This window comes from Ambystoma mexicanum, chromosome 1q (genome assembly GCF_040938575.1).
Source record: "Ambystoma mexicanum isolate Mex_15411 chromosome 1q, UKY_AmexF1_1, whole genome shotgun sequence".
NCBI classification, from domain to species: Eukaryota; Metazoa; Chordata; class Amphibia; order Caudata; family Ambystomatidae; genus Ambystoma; species Ambystoma mexicanum.
In genome coordinates this window covers 893,263,532-893,282,368 of record NC_090922.1, presented here as the reverse complement: position 1 = coordinate 893,282,368, position 18,837 = coordinate 893,263,532, and the positions used below count along the sequence as shown (strand labels likewise).

Here is an 18,837-nt window from a genome sequence, read left to right as displayed (position 1 = left end):
TGGTAATTCCAACAACCCTCCCTCAAAATGCCAACTGTTGGTCACTCAGAATCCGGCATCACGTTCCTGGGTCCACTGGCACCTGCAAAGGTAACAATGGTGCAGCAATTACCGTGACCGGAAATACAATGATCCCTGGAACAGAAAATCGACAGGCGGCCTTCAATAAAACACAATCCATTACAATCGTCAGAGCACAGGACACATACCCATATCCTGAGCAAATATTTTGCTAATTGAAGATGACATCAAGAGTCAGTATAATCTGGAGGCACAAGCTACGCTTTAGCGAGGCCGAACTAAACATGTTGGCGGACACCATTGAGGAACATACAGACCAACTGTTCTCCACTGACCAACGCAGGCAGGCACAGCTCAGAAAGAACACCATCTGGGAGGAGGTTGCACAGAAAGTAACAACAGTTGGCACAAACCCCAGCACTGGGCGTGACTGCCACAAAAAGTGGGATGACCTGCGCTTGAGGGTGCACAACCTCCTGTCTGCCCAGCACAGCCAGGAAGGTGTTGGTGCTGCGGAGGCCAGAACCATGACATCCGAGGAAACTGGTTAGTACACGTAACCCCAATGTCACATTAACCGCCCTGTCCAACCTGCACACGCTACAGCTGCAAAGCACATCAAGTGCACCGGCACAATACCAATACATCCCTGCTGGCCCCCCCACCTACAACCTGGTTGCACACAATGACATACACCTTCACCCCAAACCTCACTCATACCACAATCACACATAGAACATATCACAGGCACCCTGTATTGCCAACATAACATGCCCCTGGTGGCACTCAGACACACATCCCCCTGCCACAGCAAAACCGGTGTGTTTCCTCAGTGCTAGTCCAGGCACAAAGTCATGTCAGTGCAAAGCACCTACACCACCCACAAATTATTAGCATCATACACCAAGGAAACATGTGACTCCCTCGTCCCAGCCAGCTGGACCCATGTGCACACATTTCCACCGATCGCTGTAAGTGCTACAGGCAGCAGGTGCATGGGGACCCCCTCCATGGAACAACCCTACACAAGACAATATAACACAGCTTGTGTGTCACACCCCTAAAACCCTACCCAGAAATTACAAGTGCACCACAACAGTATCTCCGGCACAACACACACCATGTAGGTACATCACACATCCACCCGCACAGTATCCATGACGCAAGCATGTGTGCACCAAGCCATTTCCCTGACACAGCACTGTCTTCAAAAAGCCAAAGTATTAATGTCTACCTCATCAATCCACACTCTTCACTGACGCCCTGCCTTTCTGACTCCCTCAGGCACATCATCTGGCAATGAGGATGCGCATCACAGCAAATCAAGGGGCACCAGGCGTCAACGCCAAAGGACCACCACCACCTCCACCCAGGACTCAACAGCCTCAACAGGCAGACATACAGCTGCAACCCACCTGCATTAGTTCAGCAACCGCAGGCCCCTGTGGTCCCTCCTGCACAGCCACCACAGGCCCCTGTGTTCCTTCCTGCACAGCCACTGCAGGCCCCTGTGGTCCCTCCTGCACAGCCACCACATGCGCCACAAGCTGCACCCACCCCGGCAGCCCCAGAAGCAGCAGTGCCACCACCACTACCACCACCTTTGCCTCAAGGCCATGCACATGTGTGCATCGGAGATGACACAGCGGATGAGGGTGGTCTGGAAACTGGTGACATGACAGACCACAGCATTGAGGAGCTCCTGCTCTTCAACCCTATGGGCCCAATGAGCCCCCAACTCCCCCCCATTAATCAGTGTGAGTAATATTGAACCATCTCTATGTGCTTAAAATCTTCATTGAAGAAGTTCAGAAAAGAGCAGGAAAATGTTGGTGGAGCTACTTAATGGTTTGGTGCCTTGAGGGCCATTCAAGGAATACAAAGGCGTGCACTTCTTCTACAATGCCCATACCAGGAACAGCCTCAGATGAGAACAGTGATGCAGACACCCACTGGCTGAACATTGCAGTTAGAAAGTTTTTTCGGCCTCCCCTCTGCTCTTGTCACTGTTTCTATTCTATTCTATTCTATTCTATTCTATTCTATTCTATTCTATTATCCTCTCCATTCCCCTACTTTTTTCTGGGCGCTTAGCCTATCAGAATTGTCCCTGGACTTAGCATGATAGTAACACATATTTCTCGTCCCCCTCTCCTCAATTGTTATCCCCCTTTCCCTCTCCAGCACTATCTGAAATGTCAGGCCTAGTATAATAGTTGCTTATTTTGTTCCTCTCCCTACTGTCTCCTCCTCTTTCCCTGACCTCGTGTAATTCTCTGGCTCTAACATTCCGACGTTTTGGAAGGCCCGGTAATTCCTCCCTCCAAGGACCCGGACGCGGTCCTTCCCCATTCCCATTTCAGCCCCCATAGGGCTGAATGGGAATGGGAGAAGGAGCAAACAACGGCCATTACGAGATGGCCCGTTGTTTGCTCCATCTTGCCCTCGCGGGACCCGGTAAGCACACCTGGTTTTCCCAGGCGTGCTTACCGTGTCCCGCGAGGGGAACTCGTAATGCGCCGGTATGGAGTGAACGCGCCGGCACCTTTTACGGCGCCGTTCACTCCATACCGCCAGGGTCGTTATGAGGCCCATTGTGTATAGACGCTATATAAATAAACTATCATAACATATTGAAGGCTGTCTCACCAGGATGGAGCAACAGCAGGATGCACTCACATCCCTGGTGCAGCAGTACCTTCAGGGGGCCCAGCTCATGCGGGCGAGCGTGCAGGCCAGTGGCAGACATGATGCACATGCACTTGGTCGATGTACACATGCCATAGTCCAAATGTCACAGAGGGTAACGGAGGGCAGCAGTGTGATGTCTTCCATTTTTTCTAATATTGAGACATGCCTGTCAAGACCTTGAACTCAGGCATGCTATTACTTTGTTGCACCTTGAGTAACACCTGTACACTTCCATATTTGATGCGCTCACAACATAAAGTCGTTTTTTCCCTTAAATGTTGTTACTTTACTTGTTGTAGTATTGTTGTAATTGATGATCCTTGTTCACATTCATGGTCTACCTTCCCCTTTAACCTCCCTATCCACCCTCTGTGAACTTTAATGTTGTTTTAGTAATCGTATGAGCACATAGAACTAGGAAGAATAATGGATTGATGCATACACTGTGCACAGCCTCTGGGGATGGGTGTTATACATGTACATAATACAACAGTGCACACCCAGCAGCCAGGGAAGCTATGGTCGTTTCTGCCATCTCCCCAATTCAACAGTGCACATGCCCTTGTAGTTAGATTCACCAGCAGCCAGCTGAGTTATGGTCTTTCCCCCGCCCCAAATTCAACAGTGTACATGCCCTTGTGGTTAGACTCACCCAGCAGCCAGATGAGCTATAGTCTTTTCTGCCCTCCCCCAGTTCAACAATGCACATGCCCTTGTAGTTAGACTCACCCAACAGCCAGGTACACTGTCCACCATGACGTGGCAGCGTGGAGTTGCGCAGCACCATGGAGTCATGGAAAGAACCTGGAAATCTTGCACAGCAATGGGTGATGAGATTGTGGCCATCACACACCATCTGAACGTTCAGTGAATGATAATGTTTTCTTTTGCGGTATACTGCCTCCACAGCATGCCTGGCCAGTGTGCAGTCAAAAGCACTGATGATGTTAGGCATGCCTGCAAGAGCATGGAAGGCTATTCCCGTGTCATTAACCTGGTCAGCAGTCCTGGGTAGGCTGATGTGGTCTCGAACGTGACACAGGAGTGCATCAATGACCTGGAAAAGGTAACGCGAAAAAGAGGGTCGTGAGATCCCATGCAGCTCACCAACAGTGTGCTGGCATGTGCCTGTGGCTATGAATTGTAGCACATACAGTACCTTCAGCAAGGAGGGATGACATTGCGGGCATCTAGGAGGCTGACCTGGTTGTCATGGATCATATCCACTATTGCAGTGATGGTGTCCCAGTCTAGCCGGTACAGGGTGTGGATCTGGCCTTGTTTAAGGTTGAAAGGTGTGGCCCTTAAGCGTGGAATTGGTGGCTGGACATTGGGGTTGTACTGGCCCATGAGGGTCTGCCTTCTCCTCAAGCCCCTCTGCTGCATTCTCTGCCTCCCTGCCTCTTCAAGTAATAGGCCTGCAGGCATGGCCTCCAGCTCCAGTACTGTTACTGCTACTGCCAGAATTGTGGTGTTGTAAGTGATGTGGGGTGTGGGAGAGGTCCTTTTGTGGTGTAGCACTGCTCAGTGAGACAACCTGTGCTGATCTGATTTTGTGCACCTGTTACATGTTTCTACACACCTGAATTTACTTAATGCCTGGTCCACAATGCCAGTGTTTCTGGCATCTTTTTCACATTTCTACCGGCATGTCCATGCCGGTAATTGTGTGTCCGTGCAGCTCAGAATGTTCACTTACTAATGCAATGCTGGTATCTTAGACATGGTTGCCGCATCGCCCTGAGATATTGCCGGACGCGGTGGGTCACTTGCGGTGCCGGTGTCAACGGCAGCACTACTCTGACTAAGCCAGTCCGGAAAAAGGTGGCGGTACGGATCTACCAGCAACGCTATTTCTGGACCGGCATACTTGTAATGAGGCCCAGAAAGTCACAAAATCCTTTTAAAAACTCCTACAATCAATTGCTAGAGTTTATTTTTGAATTAAGCCTGACAGCTGCATGGCGATGTACAGCATCTATCGGACAGGGAATTCACCTTTCATTCTTTTCCTCATGATTCCCTTTCCAGAACTGACTATATTTTCCTGGCTAACATTCTATCTGCTTACATCATAGACTCTAATATAGATTGTATATCCTTATCTGATCATGCCCCTCTCCATATTAAACTAAATAACATGAATCCTGCCTTCAAATCAAATAGATGAAGATTCAATTCGGCTTTATTAAAGGATGAAAAATGTATCTCTTTTCTAATAAATGTCCATGATAATTATTTTGGGACTAATAAAGCTGAAGTTACTTCTATTCCTTCTATTGGGATTGCTGTAAAGCAGCAATTAGAGCAGAGATAATTTAGTTTGTTGCCAAAAAAATGAAAAATATGAAACAACAATCAGAGGAGATGTTAAGAAAATAAACATATTCTTGAAAAACAATGTATTTCTAATCCTTCTCAGGAAACTGATCATAAAATATTACAGCTAAGAATTTAATTTAACAAACTTACCTCTGAATAATCTTGCAACAATCTACTAAAATACAAATAAAAAATGTACCACTTTTCTAATAAAATAGGCAACTCTTTAGCTTCTTACCTTAAAATAAAAAAACAAAGAAGTAAAATTACAGCAATAAAAGATATGAAGGGTAATAGAAAATTCATTGATAATGATATCATTAATATATTCAGTACATTTTACCATCAATTATACTCCTCTGATTCTACACCCAATAATCCAAATACTGTTGTCTTCCTACAAAATGTTAAACAGACACATTTATCCAACTATTAATGTTGACTCATTTAACCTGCCCATTTCCCAAAATTAAATTATTAAAGCTATTCATGAACTCAAAAAAGTAAAGCATGAGGACCGGATGGATTCTCTATCGAATTCTATGCTCATTTTAAATAATCACTCACCCCTAGACTACATGAACTTTTCTCTCACTTTGTTTCAACCTCAAAATCTGAAGGCACCTTAACTGAAGCTATGCTTTAGACATTTCCTAAACCCAAAAAAGGATCAGGAATTACCACAAAGTTACAGACCAATCTCCCTAATCAATACAGACTGTAAAATCTATGCCAACATCTTAGCAAACAGATGTATTCCTTTTATGCCCAAATTAATGACACAAGACCAGGTAAGGTATGTCAAAGGAAGACTCTCAGCATCCAACATTACCATTTTTCTAGATATCCTGAATGTTGCAAACCTCTCAGCTGTTTCCTTAGATGTGAAAAAGCATTTGATAGAGTGGAATGAGACTAGTTGTTCAACAGGCTGTGATGGCTTGGTCTTCATGAAACCTTCATATCCATGATAAGAGTCCTTTACTCTAAACCTAAAACCTCTATTTTCATGAATAGTCAGATGTCTCTCTTCTTCCCTTTAGGTTGAGGTACATGGCAAGGATGTCCTATTTCCATTTTGTTATTTATTTTAGATCTATAACCGTCTCTACAAACTATAGACTACATTCTGATATTCAAGGAATATTCAAGGAATAACCTTCAGTAATTTGTATGTTAAATTGGCAGCCTATGCGGATGATTTTTTTTATTCCATAAGAATCCTGAAATAAGTTTAAAGAATTTGCTAGACATTATATCCTGCTTTTCACTAGCATCAGGTTACAAATTGAGCATGGATAAATCAGAAATTCTACCACTAAATATTCATTATACTAAACATTTACTTCAACCATATGGTGTGAAATGGTGTCCTAAGAAGATCAAATATCTTAGACTGTACATGTTTGCATCAGCTAAAGATATTATTAAGGGAAATATCAATACTGTATTAACTAAAATTAAAAACTTTGTTGATTCCTGGTCCCCGTTATACTTGTCTTGGTGGGGTCGTCTTCAATCCATTAAAATGATGATTTCTCCATTCATTTTGTACATTTTAGTTATGCTTCCGATCCCAATTCCCAGTAGATTCTTTAAAGATGTTGATTCATGTCTCGGCCAAATTTTGTGGGGGAAGAAAACAGATAGGATTTCCCTTAGTAAAATTAAAATAAATGTCATGTGTGGAGGAGTAGGCTTCCCAGATTTCTTTAAGTAACATTCTTCTGTTCTTTTAAAGCTGGCACGTCATTGGTTTTGTCAAACTGAATATTTTTACCTGTACTTGGGTTAATACGGAAAGTGGTATGGTCTGGCCTGTCTCTATCTGACTGCTATGTATTTGTGACACAAACTAGATATATTAAATGTAAAAATGTCCAATTTACAGCTAAACAGATCAGAATGTAGCTTACCTCTACCAATTCATCCAAATACATATCACCGTTCATATGGTTTAATATTCTTATACGGATTAATGGAAGCGTCATTGTTTGGAAGAACTAGCTGCTTAAGGAAATAAATATGTTGTTCAACTTTTTAATCAAGGTATACCTCTAACTTTTAATGAATTTTCTGACTTTTAATGAATTTATAGAGAAATCCTCCACCCCTAATTCTTTTTATCACCAATATTCTCTTTTAATAGATGCTGTTATAGAAAATCTGCAACCCATAATGGAATTTACAGCCCTACTATGTACATCCCGGCCTCCCTCTTCTATAAAGAACTCACAAATTCTGAAATGAATAATACTTGGTGGAAAACACAGCACGATGGCAACTGGACTGTTCTATAATTTTAGAAGATTACGGTTGGCCATCATTTTGGAAAAAACTCTAAAACTTGTCGGCCAACTTAACCCAATAACTTTTGTTTTTTTGACAAAGAATTTGTATTACCCCTGCTTTGTTATTTAAGTTTAAGATTTCCCTAGAAAACAAATGTTGGAATTGTCTCGTAACTGAAGGACCTTACAAACATATGTTCATGGATTGTAAGTATATTGAAACTGTGTGGAAGAATGTATGGTGCATCATGAAATGTATCTTTAAAGTAGATGAGCCATTTCATTTTAAGAGATTTTATATCAGGGGAGCACTCTTTTTCAATACTGCATCTTCACATACACATCATATTTATTTGATATTTTCATTCTGATAGCTGTTCAAGTTATCACAACTGATTGGAAGGCTGACCAGATTATCATCAGATATGGTGCGGGGACCAGGTGGGTGCAGGGATCAGGTGAGTGCGGGGACCAGATGAGTGTGGGGACCAGGTGAGTGCGGGGACCAGGTGAGTGCGGGGACCAGGTGATTGTGTAGGGTGGATGAATGCCTAGAGCAGATGAAGATGTAGTGCACGCAAAGGATTAAAGCAGACAAATGTCTAGAATGGATGAATTACACAGACCGTGTGGGTGCGTAGAACGGATAAGCATGTAAAATGCACAAGCAACAAATGCATTTAGAATGTGGGGAACGGACAGATGAGCAGAACGGGATGTACGACCTGAGCAGAGGAATGTGTAGAGAGGAGGACCACATAGAACGGACTAGTGGGTAGGGCCGTCAAATAAATAGAACAGATGAGTTCATATGAGCGAATGAGTGCATTTGAAAAAGGGGTACGCGGAGAGGAGGTGTGCGTAGAGTGGATGAGTGCATAGAGGGGATGAGTGCATAGAGGGGACGAGTGTGCAGAGGGGGTGAGTGCGTAGAAGGGATGAGTGCACAGAAGGGATGAGTGCATAGAGGGGATGAGCGTGTAGAGGGGATGAATCCGGACCATATAACCCATCATATCATACCACCATGCTTACTCTCTCCTTTACACCACCACTCAGCTAGAACACAGAGATACTATGACACCATTCGGTATAACAGTTCTCATACCAACATTCTCTGCAGACTCCACATAATTCTAAGTATTCACTGCTGGTTACTCACCCCCAGCCAGGCGTTCTCCTCAGGCCTAACGCAGCCGCATCCAATCTGGATATTTCCTGCCAGAACAAACACATACTCCAGATCTCTCAACCACCACACCGAACGCTAAGAAGAAGCTATTACACGAATACCGCACCAGCTGCACACATACCCGGTGCCCACTAGCACCTTAACTCTCTCTACTCTCTCTACTGACCTGAACTTTGGTTGAGGAAGGGTTGGGTTGTGTGTCATTAGGGAAAGGGGGATGCCATGTCTCGCCCAAGCACACCCCAATACCAGTCCCCAAGGACCCACCAACCAGGTGATCCACCCTCCCTTCTCGCCCCAATGGTCAGTATCCAATAGCTATTGCCTTTCCCTGGCCATCTGAGCAGAGGATCCAAGGTGTCTAGGAGTGAGAATACCCTCAGGTTTCTCACAGCAGCCTGTCTGAGAGAAAGCATCACTGGAAAGAGAATCAGAAGTCCAGCATGGTCCAGCATGCCATCTTAGAGGCCTGCACAAGCAGCTTTTCAACACCACCAGAACTAAGGGTACCACAGAGCGAGCCACTGGAGCTCCTATGCGGCTGCCTCAAAGCTGTGCACCAAATACCAGCCTGGTTCTGCCAGGTAAGGATACCTGAGCCCCCCCTACTCCACCAGGGCCACATCAGATTTCCCCAATATGAACTGGGACATTGCACAAGATGAACCACTATCATTGTTCCATGGTGGTCCTGCATGGAGAAAAGGGGGCTGGGTTTAAGAGAACAGTAAAAAGATGTTATTATACATAACACATAATGTGTGCAGTAAACAGGGCCAGATTGGTCAGGGACAGCAGAAAAAAGGACAGGGAGGGGGGATAAGAGACTTCAGGAACTCAAGATACAGGAAATTGTGGGTTGTTCAGGAGAGGCCAGAGGAGGAGGTTACACATCAAGAGACCAGCAGGATGAAGGAGCATGGAGCAGAGTATGGAGACAATTTCTGGAACAGGTGAGGAAATAATTAGTGAGTGAAAGGGGTACTGCATTGTGAATTTGCATGAAAGAGGGGTAAGAGAGCTTAGGAGAGGATGTGTATGGAGTGGACGTTAAGAACTTGTATGATTGAAAGGAGGGTGCTTGTGTATAAGGTGGGTGAAGGAGGAGTAGTGTGGGGGGAAAAGCAGTAGTGTGGAGTGTGGTAAACCCATTGAAGTACTCACACTACTAAGTGTCATATTTAGGAGTTTTTTCATCAAATTAAAAAGAAAATCCCTATCTAGACCTACTGCTCATAGGGAAGTTCCCTGCCTAATGAAACTAAAACCACGGGTGTTCGTCAAATTCCCTAAGTAAAAATGTTAGTATCTAACTGGCCCTACCACTGAGAAACATAAATAGTCCTGAGTCCAAATCCTAGTAGCTAACTGCCCCACAATATAGAAGAAAAACAACAAAAAGACAGGGGCCGAAGCAATAGTCTTTGTCTCCGGCTTCTGCCTGGCCCGCAGACACTTGGTTCTTTGTCCATGTCTCAAAATGCAGTTGTAATTGTAAAGAGTTATTAATAATGCACTTAATACCCAGCGGTTTCTAAGCACGTACCTGAGGATCAAACATGTGTTGCTTTGCGTCATCTTTCTTCCAAGGTGAGCACATTCCCCCTTAGCTATCCTCTCAAGACAGTTCACAGGGATCTCGTGCCAATTTCTCAAAATACAATTTACAACTTCCCTGCAGGTTCTGTTTTTCAAATGTTAATATCTTCCATACAGTTTCTTCTTTTTCAGGAAAAAAAAAGTTGTTTTCATACAATTTCTTCAAATTCGACTAGATGCTTGAAATCCTCCAGTTTCTCTTTATAAAACTTTGTGGCTCTCAGACTCTCCAAAGTCCTCTGGTCTTCTCGCTTCTGGCAGGCTTACTTTCATTGGTGTGGCCTTCGCCGGTTCAGGTTTTCTCTGTTACTGCAAACCTGATGGCTATCCCAGACTTCAATTCTAACATCTTCGGTTTCTCAGGATTCTCCAAAGACAACTGGCCCTCTGATGGGCTTGCTTTCTCTCTGCTCAGTTTTATCAGGCTCCCGTAACCTTGGTGGAGCTTCCAGCCTTCAATGTCTCTGTTCACCTCTCTCCATGACGTTACCTTACCGAGAGAATACACTTCCCTTATACTGCTTGACTCAGCAGCTATTATTCTTCTTATACAGAGCTCAGGGTTCCGGACTCACCATTGCACTCTAGTCTTGGCGTCAGTTACAATGGCCCAGGCCCACCATGGCATCCTTATGGTTGCACCCCCGAGATGGGATGGCTGCTCTCCCGTCACTGTCTCTTTCCCAACCATGGCTTCCCAGTTGGGTAGAATGCCATCCTTCTGGTGTCCAGCTAGCGATTCACTCACTCTCCACACTACTACTAGGTCTGTGGTCTATTGTGGCTCCACCCCCCCAGCAAATCTCCTTGTCACAGGCTCTCCTCTGCATAGGAGTCGCTCTCTTCCCTGTGTAGGAGTTTCTCACTGATTCAAGTTCCTCTTGGTTTTATATTTACGTTCTCACAAACTATAATGGTGTATCCTTCTTCTTTGACTGTGGTGTTCAAGTGAGATCCAGCATTACCTGAAGTCAAAGAGATTGCCAGTCAGTTTAACTTTATTTCAGTCAACAGACCATAAAAGTGATGAAAATCCAAATATAAAACAGACACGTTCTCAGTGATTTATCAGAGGCAATTTGCCAAACACATTTCTCAAATTTACATTTTTTTAAAACAACATCAGTTAAAAATAATCATAATATTCACTTTGTTTCCTTTAAGATTTCTAAGGTCAAATAAAAAAAAGCGCATGTTACTATAAGATTAGTATACCCAATGAAAGCATAAGACTAATAGACTCTCAAAAACAGAAAAACGGATGAATTCAAAATGCCCAATTATCGTCACTGTTCCCAAGCAAATGGCCTAGATTCAAGTAATGCAACATGATTTTGCCCTCCATGCACTCGTAAGGTAGTTCACCATCGAATGGACAGCTAAATCTTCTTTTGAATTGACGCATAGTGCTAGGGCTTTGCATTGAATAAATGTCACTATTTGGTGTATTCAAAACAGAAGTAACAGACTTTTAAATTCTCAGGTAGGAAGGTAATGTACACTGGATTGGGAGTTCCTTATCAGAATGAAGTCCCCGTCCTGAAAAGAGGAGTCACTCCCAGGGAGGTACCACTTGCCCAGACCCATGGGAAGGGTCTTGCTGACCGGGCTCACCTCATTAGCCTCAAAAGGGGTGCACCCTGACTGGGGAGAAGGGACAAATACTCTGATTGTCACAGCAGGTGGGAGTAGAGGTTTTGGGGAGAGAATACATTGTGGAGGAGGGAGCCGTGTTTGGGAAGAGGTGTAAATGAGTCATTTAGATTGATTATCAACATCAAAGGGTAGAGGTGAGGCTCAGAGGGAGTGAAAGACATCACAGGGACAGAAGAAGATGTAGGAATTAGAAAAAGAAAAGAGGTACGGGGTTGAGGGGAGGAGAGTAGTAACAGTAGAACATCATGAGAGTGGGATGAGTATGCATGCGTGATAGGAAGGAGACCATATTGGGCAGAGTGTCTGAAATACACAATCAAATACCAATTTTAAATCCCTAACCACTGGATAGTGTAGTGTCATTCTGGGAATCCTCTCAGGGAGATCACATGTATAAGGTTTCCTGCCTTTAGGTCTTCACCTATGAGCTAGAACCTAACAGTAGGGGTAAATTATCACTATAGATGCATGGGTTAGGAGGATTTGTGCTTTCTAGGTGGGGCTGACAGGGATGGCTCTAGAAGCCTGCAAAATAAAATAAGAACACTTGAAACATCTCTGAGAGTAGGAGTATCTCTTGACCCTATCACAATATTGATGACCTTACTGCTCTATAATACTATATGTACCTAAGAAATATATGGTCATCTTTCTGTTGATACATGAAACATGTGACGTAATTATGCAGTGCATTTAGCTTAAGGCCTGTCCAATAAACACATGATGCATTTACCAATCACACTATTTTTCCATCCATTCACAGTCACCATAATTTGTTTCTGGCCTCATTTTGAATATGTGTAGGAAAACAGACCTCTTCCAGTGTTGGTTGACTTTAAAGTAGTTGTCGGATGACTGCAATACCTACTAAGCAGAGTTTCCCAATTATCAAATCAAAAAATTACAGAATAAAAATGTCAGGCTTACATTTGGCTTATGGAATGGCTATCCAGTGTCTCCAAAAATGTTAAATGCAGATGTCGGCTTCAGGGGCATGCAATTAACTGCTTCAAGAGGTACGTATGTCCACTGAATATAAATCACTCAATTACTATGCAGCATACAATTTACAGGAATAGATACAGTGAATCTGACCCAAAAGAACTCTGCGTGTTCTGCAAAGACCAACCTATATGTTATCCTAAAAATTGAATGCTGGACTCTGGGAACATAGATTCACTGCAATGTCTCTCCGCCCTTTGGATATCCTCCCAGAATATAGAAGACATATCCCAACCTGATGTCTTACAGTGCAAAAGTCAAACCTATCTGTTCCATTAAGATCCAGTGGAGGAACCTGTTCTGGAATCTGCCAAAAGTCGCACAAAGCAATACATGTATGCAGTGAGAAATATACAAAAAATATAAACATCTGAAATAAATAGTGTGAGCAAAAAGAATAGATTGTCCTCTTAAATTAGCAAGTGTCATGAACATAGCCAGTTATTATCGTCTACCGACATATGAATATTGGCACAACCCTTATTCTTGTGAAAGAATGGAAATTTGAGTGATTATGTTCATAAGCGTTGCCCATTCTTTCACTCACCCTAATCAATAAGAGAAGAATAGACTTTCTGCACATCCTGCATTCCAACAACACATGCATATGCCTTACATAACTGGTCCACATACACTCCACTCCCTACCTGACCTGAGAGTGGGCTATTTAAGCCACCCTGTTTCCTCCATATGGTTGCATCTAGATCCCTTGCTGCCAAATTGCACACCCACCCCAATTGTAAGCTCCATGCTCCCTTTTATTGATCCCTTGTAATCTGCTTCCCTCACCATGTACTTCACGCTAGGACATGTAAAGCATTCTGTTGCTGTCAAAGCTAGTTCCCTGCTCAAAAATGTCAAAAAAGCACACTATTAATAATAATTATAATTATTATGTTTATGCTAGCAACAAAAAACTAAAAAGACTGTCCTCTATTTCTGCCACTGAATTATGTTTATTGATCTCTTGATATCCATTTATTGCATCCACAATGCAAGGAAAATGTGGAAAAGTGCATTTAAAGGGGAGATATATACCACTGGTCCGGGTGGGCAGATGAGCAGTAGCATTCATGGTGCTAACATGAAGCACTGATTGTATTTGGCTTTAAATCCTTGTTAGGCTGGACCCTGCCACACCATTAAGCTAAGCAGGACCAGCCTTGGTTGGTTTGTGGATGGGAGATATGAGATGTGAACTCGTGTTGTGACAAGGGGCGTAAGCTTTTGATGTCAGCTTAAGGGGGTGTTTTATGATTTACTGCCACAAGGGCACTTGAACTTAGGGCAATGTATCAACAGTTAAGATAAGCACAAGATGGCGGCTTCCAAGGTCTGAGTTTTGCATGTGTATATGTTGATATTCAAGTTTTATTTCTTGGGATGACTCTAAATATGCTAATAAAAAAACATACTTTATCCATTGGGCCAGTAACATTTGTGAGCGCACTTCCCCTTTAATCCATATTAAGAAACCATATGTATGAACTGCAGTTAAGTAGACCTACATTAAATATTTCAAAGGTGTGCTTCAGTAAGGGTGAGAATGGTAGTAGTGAGCAGTACTGGAAACTGCTGATACAATCATAATCATCATCAGCAAATCATAGAAAAGATTAATCGGATAAAAAATCCATTGATCAGAAAAATAAAAAGAACCACATTTATCTAAAAGAGGTTGCTATGCCACAGAGAATTAAATAATTATCACAGATGGTGCAAGGAATATTCTGAGTCCATACATGTTTCCAGGGTTTTTATTTGTTGATTTTTCAGGGCCCTAGGGCTGTCCCTATCTCTTCTCATCTAGAAAGCACAAATCCACATTAGCCTGGGTATCCCTACTCTCCAGATTACTATATAAAGAATGCTGACACCTGCTGTCTACATTCTGACTTAAGATAGATGGGAAAACCTAAAGGTCAAAAACCATCTCTGTCTACCCTTCCTCATGGATTTCCTAGATGGAGTCCACACTGTCTGCTGCTTAGTTGCCTGCCTTAATTTTCTTTCTATTATAGCCACATGCTTATGTCCGGCCCACCTCTTATTTTTACTATACTCACTCCAACTCCACCCCTTCCTCTTGTTCTACTCCTGACATCTTTTTTCGTCCCTCCTCTTTCTCACCCTTTATAGGCTGTGCCTTCATCCTTCACTGTTACTTCTTCCGCCACGACACTCCGCTCTCTCTCCAACACTACTGCTCCCTCATCTACGCAACTATTTCCTCCTCTACAGATCTTCTCCCTTTTTACACTACTACACTCTTCTTCTCACTACTTCTGCTCTGCTCACTACTATTCTCCTCCACACTACCACTATCTCCTCCAAACTAAAACGAATCTGCCGAACCTTAAACTCAGTCACCTGTCATTTACTCACACAAACACTTCACATCATTCTGTGCACTCTGTCTTCTAATTGCACCTGCTCGTGTTTCAAGCACACTCACAGTGCAGTACCACTTACACTCACTAACCAATGCCTCACCTGCTCCAAAATGACAATCTGGTCCACTATCCCTCCTCCTGCTGGAATGTTGATCTGCCACCTCATCCTCCTTCTCTGACCACACCTGAAAAACACTACTTTGTTTTATCCCCCACCCTATGCAGTGGTTGGTCAATTCTCCCTGGCCAATTTGGCCCTGTGCTGCACACCCAAAAGGTGTTACACACAAAAATGTCTTCATAAAGCCCAGCCCCCTTTCTCTGCGTGTTGACACTGCAAACAAAAATAGTGTGCAAGTTCATGTTGGGGAGATTCTGGCCTGGCCAGCACCAAGGTAAGTCCTGTCTCTGGTTCCTGTGGTTTTATTTTAGGACCTTGGTGGTCTTTGGGAGCCACACCAGTCCCGTTATCAGGTGGGCTAAGGTTGGCTTGTGATGCACTGTGTTAGGAAGGACTGTGTAGGAGCTGGCTTCTGCCTCTGTCGTTTCTCTTCAGGGCGCTGTCTGGATGCCACTTGTGTGATATATTTGACGGGGAAGCCAGACCTCTGATTCTCTTCCTGTTAACGATCTCTCTCTGCTGGATTTTTCGGAAAAAAAGAGAAAACTTTGCCAGCATTTGGATTCATAGGCAGGAAGTTATCCATATTGGCAGTGCACATATATACATTGGCACACACATGAGGTGAGGACAGGAATAAGAGACCACTCAACTGCCACCAACCCCCTCTGGGGTAGGAATGCCTCTGTTTTTCTCCCTGGTAGGCCCCCGACGGCTGACTGAGAGGGGTTATCATCCCTCTTTACAAGGTCAGTGTACTGACCTATTCACATAGTGCAATTTCACATGAACAATTAATGTAAAAACAACTATGCATAAAATGCCATGCACTTTAATATACACCATGTCAACACAACAATAACATACGATATTTCCTTTTATATCTACAAGCAGGAGGTAAGTAACAACAAACATATAGGCACTTTAAAACTTATTTAAAAGGACTACAACAAAAAGGAGTAACATTCACATTGCAATTTCCCTGTTAAACGGTCTCAAATTAATCTTTTCTCTAAGTTTAAATGCGTGGTTGTTTTTCTTCTTCAATTAACTTCCCCATGACAGACATTTGGATCACACAGTCACACAGTGTATTATTTAATTTACATGGTACAAGAGCAACCGCAACTGGTAAACCAGCAGGGTTGATCAATATTGTATTTGACCTGTATCTCCGTGCCTTCATGTAAAATGGGCAAAGGAATGTTTCTTCCTCAGATTCCAACACAGAGTGCATACAAAAAGCTCCATCAGACTGAGAACATTGTGAGGTAGAATGTGCACGTGTCAGAACATGAACACATGAGTGCATGAGAAACCAGATGAACAAGGTGCATGAGAGGGTTCACTCAATGTAATCCAAGAAATCATCATTAACCGCTGTCTCCTTCCATAACAAGACATACATCTTGCCATTCATATTCTCTCTCAAAGACCACTTTTAAAAGGCTGTTTTCAACTTACTTTTATGGGCTTCATTGAAATGTAGTGTAACATGTCCATGCTGTGACAGGCTCAGGGTCATGATACTGTTAAAGGGGGAGGGACCCATACCAGCCTGGGGTAGGATGTTCACCAATACAAACGTCAGAACTGGCCCTGATATGTGAAGTGGGAGGTAACCAGTTCATGAGAAATCTCCCCCGTGTGCCATAAGAGTTACTGTTGGTTCCTCTCTGTCTCCCAATGCCTCCCAGACAGTTGCTGGAAACAGTTCTCTCTTTGTTCTTGTAGACCCACAACTTACAGAATCCCCTTTGGAGCAGCCAGGAAATCCCAGACCAAAACAGGGAAATCAGAAATGCAGCATTCTTCCCAACAGCGAACCAACAACACACCGCAAACCAACACCAGACCCCAAAATTGATCTGCTCCCCAGAAAAGTAGAAAACTCACCATACTAGCAGAAATAATACTTTCAGGCCAACAACATGACAGAGAAACAGGGGAACAATCAGAGTGCTTCCAAACATGCGCTCAACAAGGGGGAGGGGATTATAGGTGTTGTTAAAGCCGCTCACCTGTAAAATCCATCCCCTTAGGAAAAGGCAGGCACAGACTGCTGCAGAGGGCCAGGTGAGCATTGCGACCAATGGGATGGGGATGTAGGAACCAAACCACCAGCTCTACACTATGAATGCAGACAGCAGGAAAGGCAGAGTGTTGATGGCTCAGGTGATATCACAGCAGGTGCTGAAGGTGGAATGAGAGATCAGGCAGAGGACGGATGAAGGAGCAGAGTTTTGGAGAGTTGGTGGCAGAGTTTAGCTAAGATGAGTTACTGGTGAGTGAGTGTGTACCAGTTGTTTGTATTGTAGTGTAGTGTAGGAAGTGGGGACGGGGGTATAGAAGGTGTGTGGGAGAAAGACAGAGATATTATGGAAGATAGGAGTCGTGAATGCTGAAGTGGAGTGGAATTCTACTGCTCACTTTACAGACATGCCTGGGCCATAGCTAGCATTTCCAGTACATGTGTTGCTGATGGCATTCCCAAGATGTTTAAATCCACAAACATCTGCAGCAGTCTTGTGCATCTCAGGTCATCAGCTTTGTTCCTCAGAGGATGCTACTGGAACATCTTCTTAGCCAGTATTGAAGCACTTTTGAGGTATCCACAGACAATGTCAGTTTGCAAAACACAGCAGGCAGCTTTTTGGTTTCAGAGTACGTGCCACCTATAAGCTGAAACTATTGCATTGACATTGATATAACAGAGAGATGAGGTGTAGAGGGGAAGGAAGCTTGTAGGTGTTGTTGGGTTAATTACCCAACCATCAACTGCCCAGGGCCACGCTAATCCCTATGGCCGTTCCCACACACTTCCTGCCCTGAGCTAGCTCTATCAAGCAGTAACATAACACTTTGGCCTGCCAGAATTGTTTCTAAGCAGTCTGCTGAGAATGAGTGACTTTATTCCAGTTGGAAATGTGTCACTGGTGTAATATAACTTTCTTAAACAAGTGTGTCTTCAGCCCGGACATCTCATCTCCTTTGTTAGCTAACTTGTATAAAACAACTTCTTTCTGTACTTTGACACTGCGTGGGATTTGGTCAAAGAATACATTGTTTCTATATCCAAGAGGGGGAAGAGGAGCTCTGCAGCCTATTAGGAGCAAATCACCTTGATGCTTTCCTCCATCACCGTAATTAATAATTGATTTTAATGCACATTGAAGCACAGTGTTTGGTTTTACGCAGTTCTTCTTTGGGGTGCAATATGGATTCAGTCAACATATAGAGACTTTGAACAGTACTTCAATCTAGCATTGTGTGGGGTGAAATACAAACATATAGACATTGGGCCTCATTACAACTCCGGCGGTAGCCATGCCGGTAAAAACTGCAGGCTGCCGCCGGAGTTGTGTATTTTTTCCGGTGCCTGGCAATCGGGAATCACCGGGACACGAAGGCATCGGAAAAAGGTACTCCTCATTCCCATTTGAGGCCCATAGGACTCAATGGGAATGGGGAAGACGGTAGCACCGTTGGCAGGCATAAAGGCACCCGGCCCGCAAACTTGTACTCTGCCGGTCTGGTAACAACGGTGCC

The 18,837-nt window shown here is 43.7% G+C and overlaps 1 protein-coding gene across 1 annotated transcript in view; it reads left to right on the top strand.

The window, feature by feature from the left end:
• DPYD (dihydropyrimidine dehydrogenase) overlaps positions 1 to 18,837 on the top strand; it is a 3,651,715-nt gene that overhangs the window by 1,154,330 nt on the left and 2,478,548 nt on the right. The window lies entirely within an intron of this gene.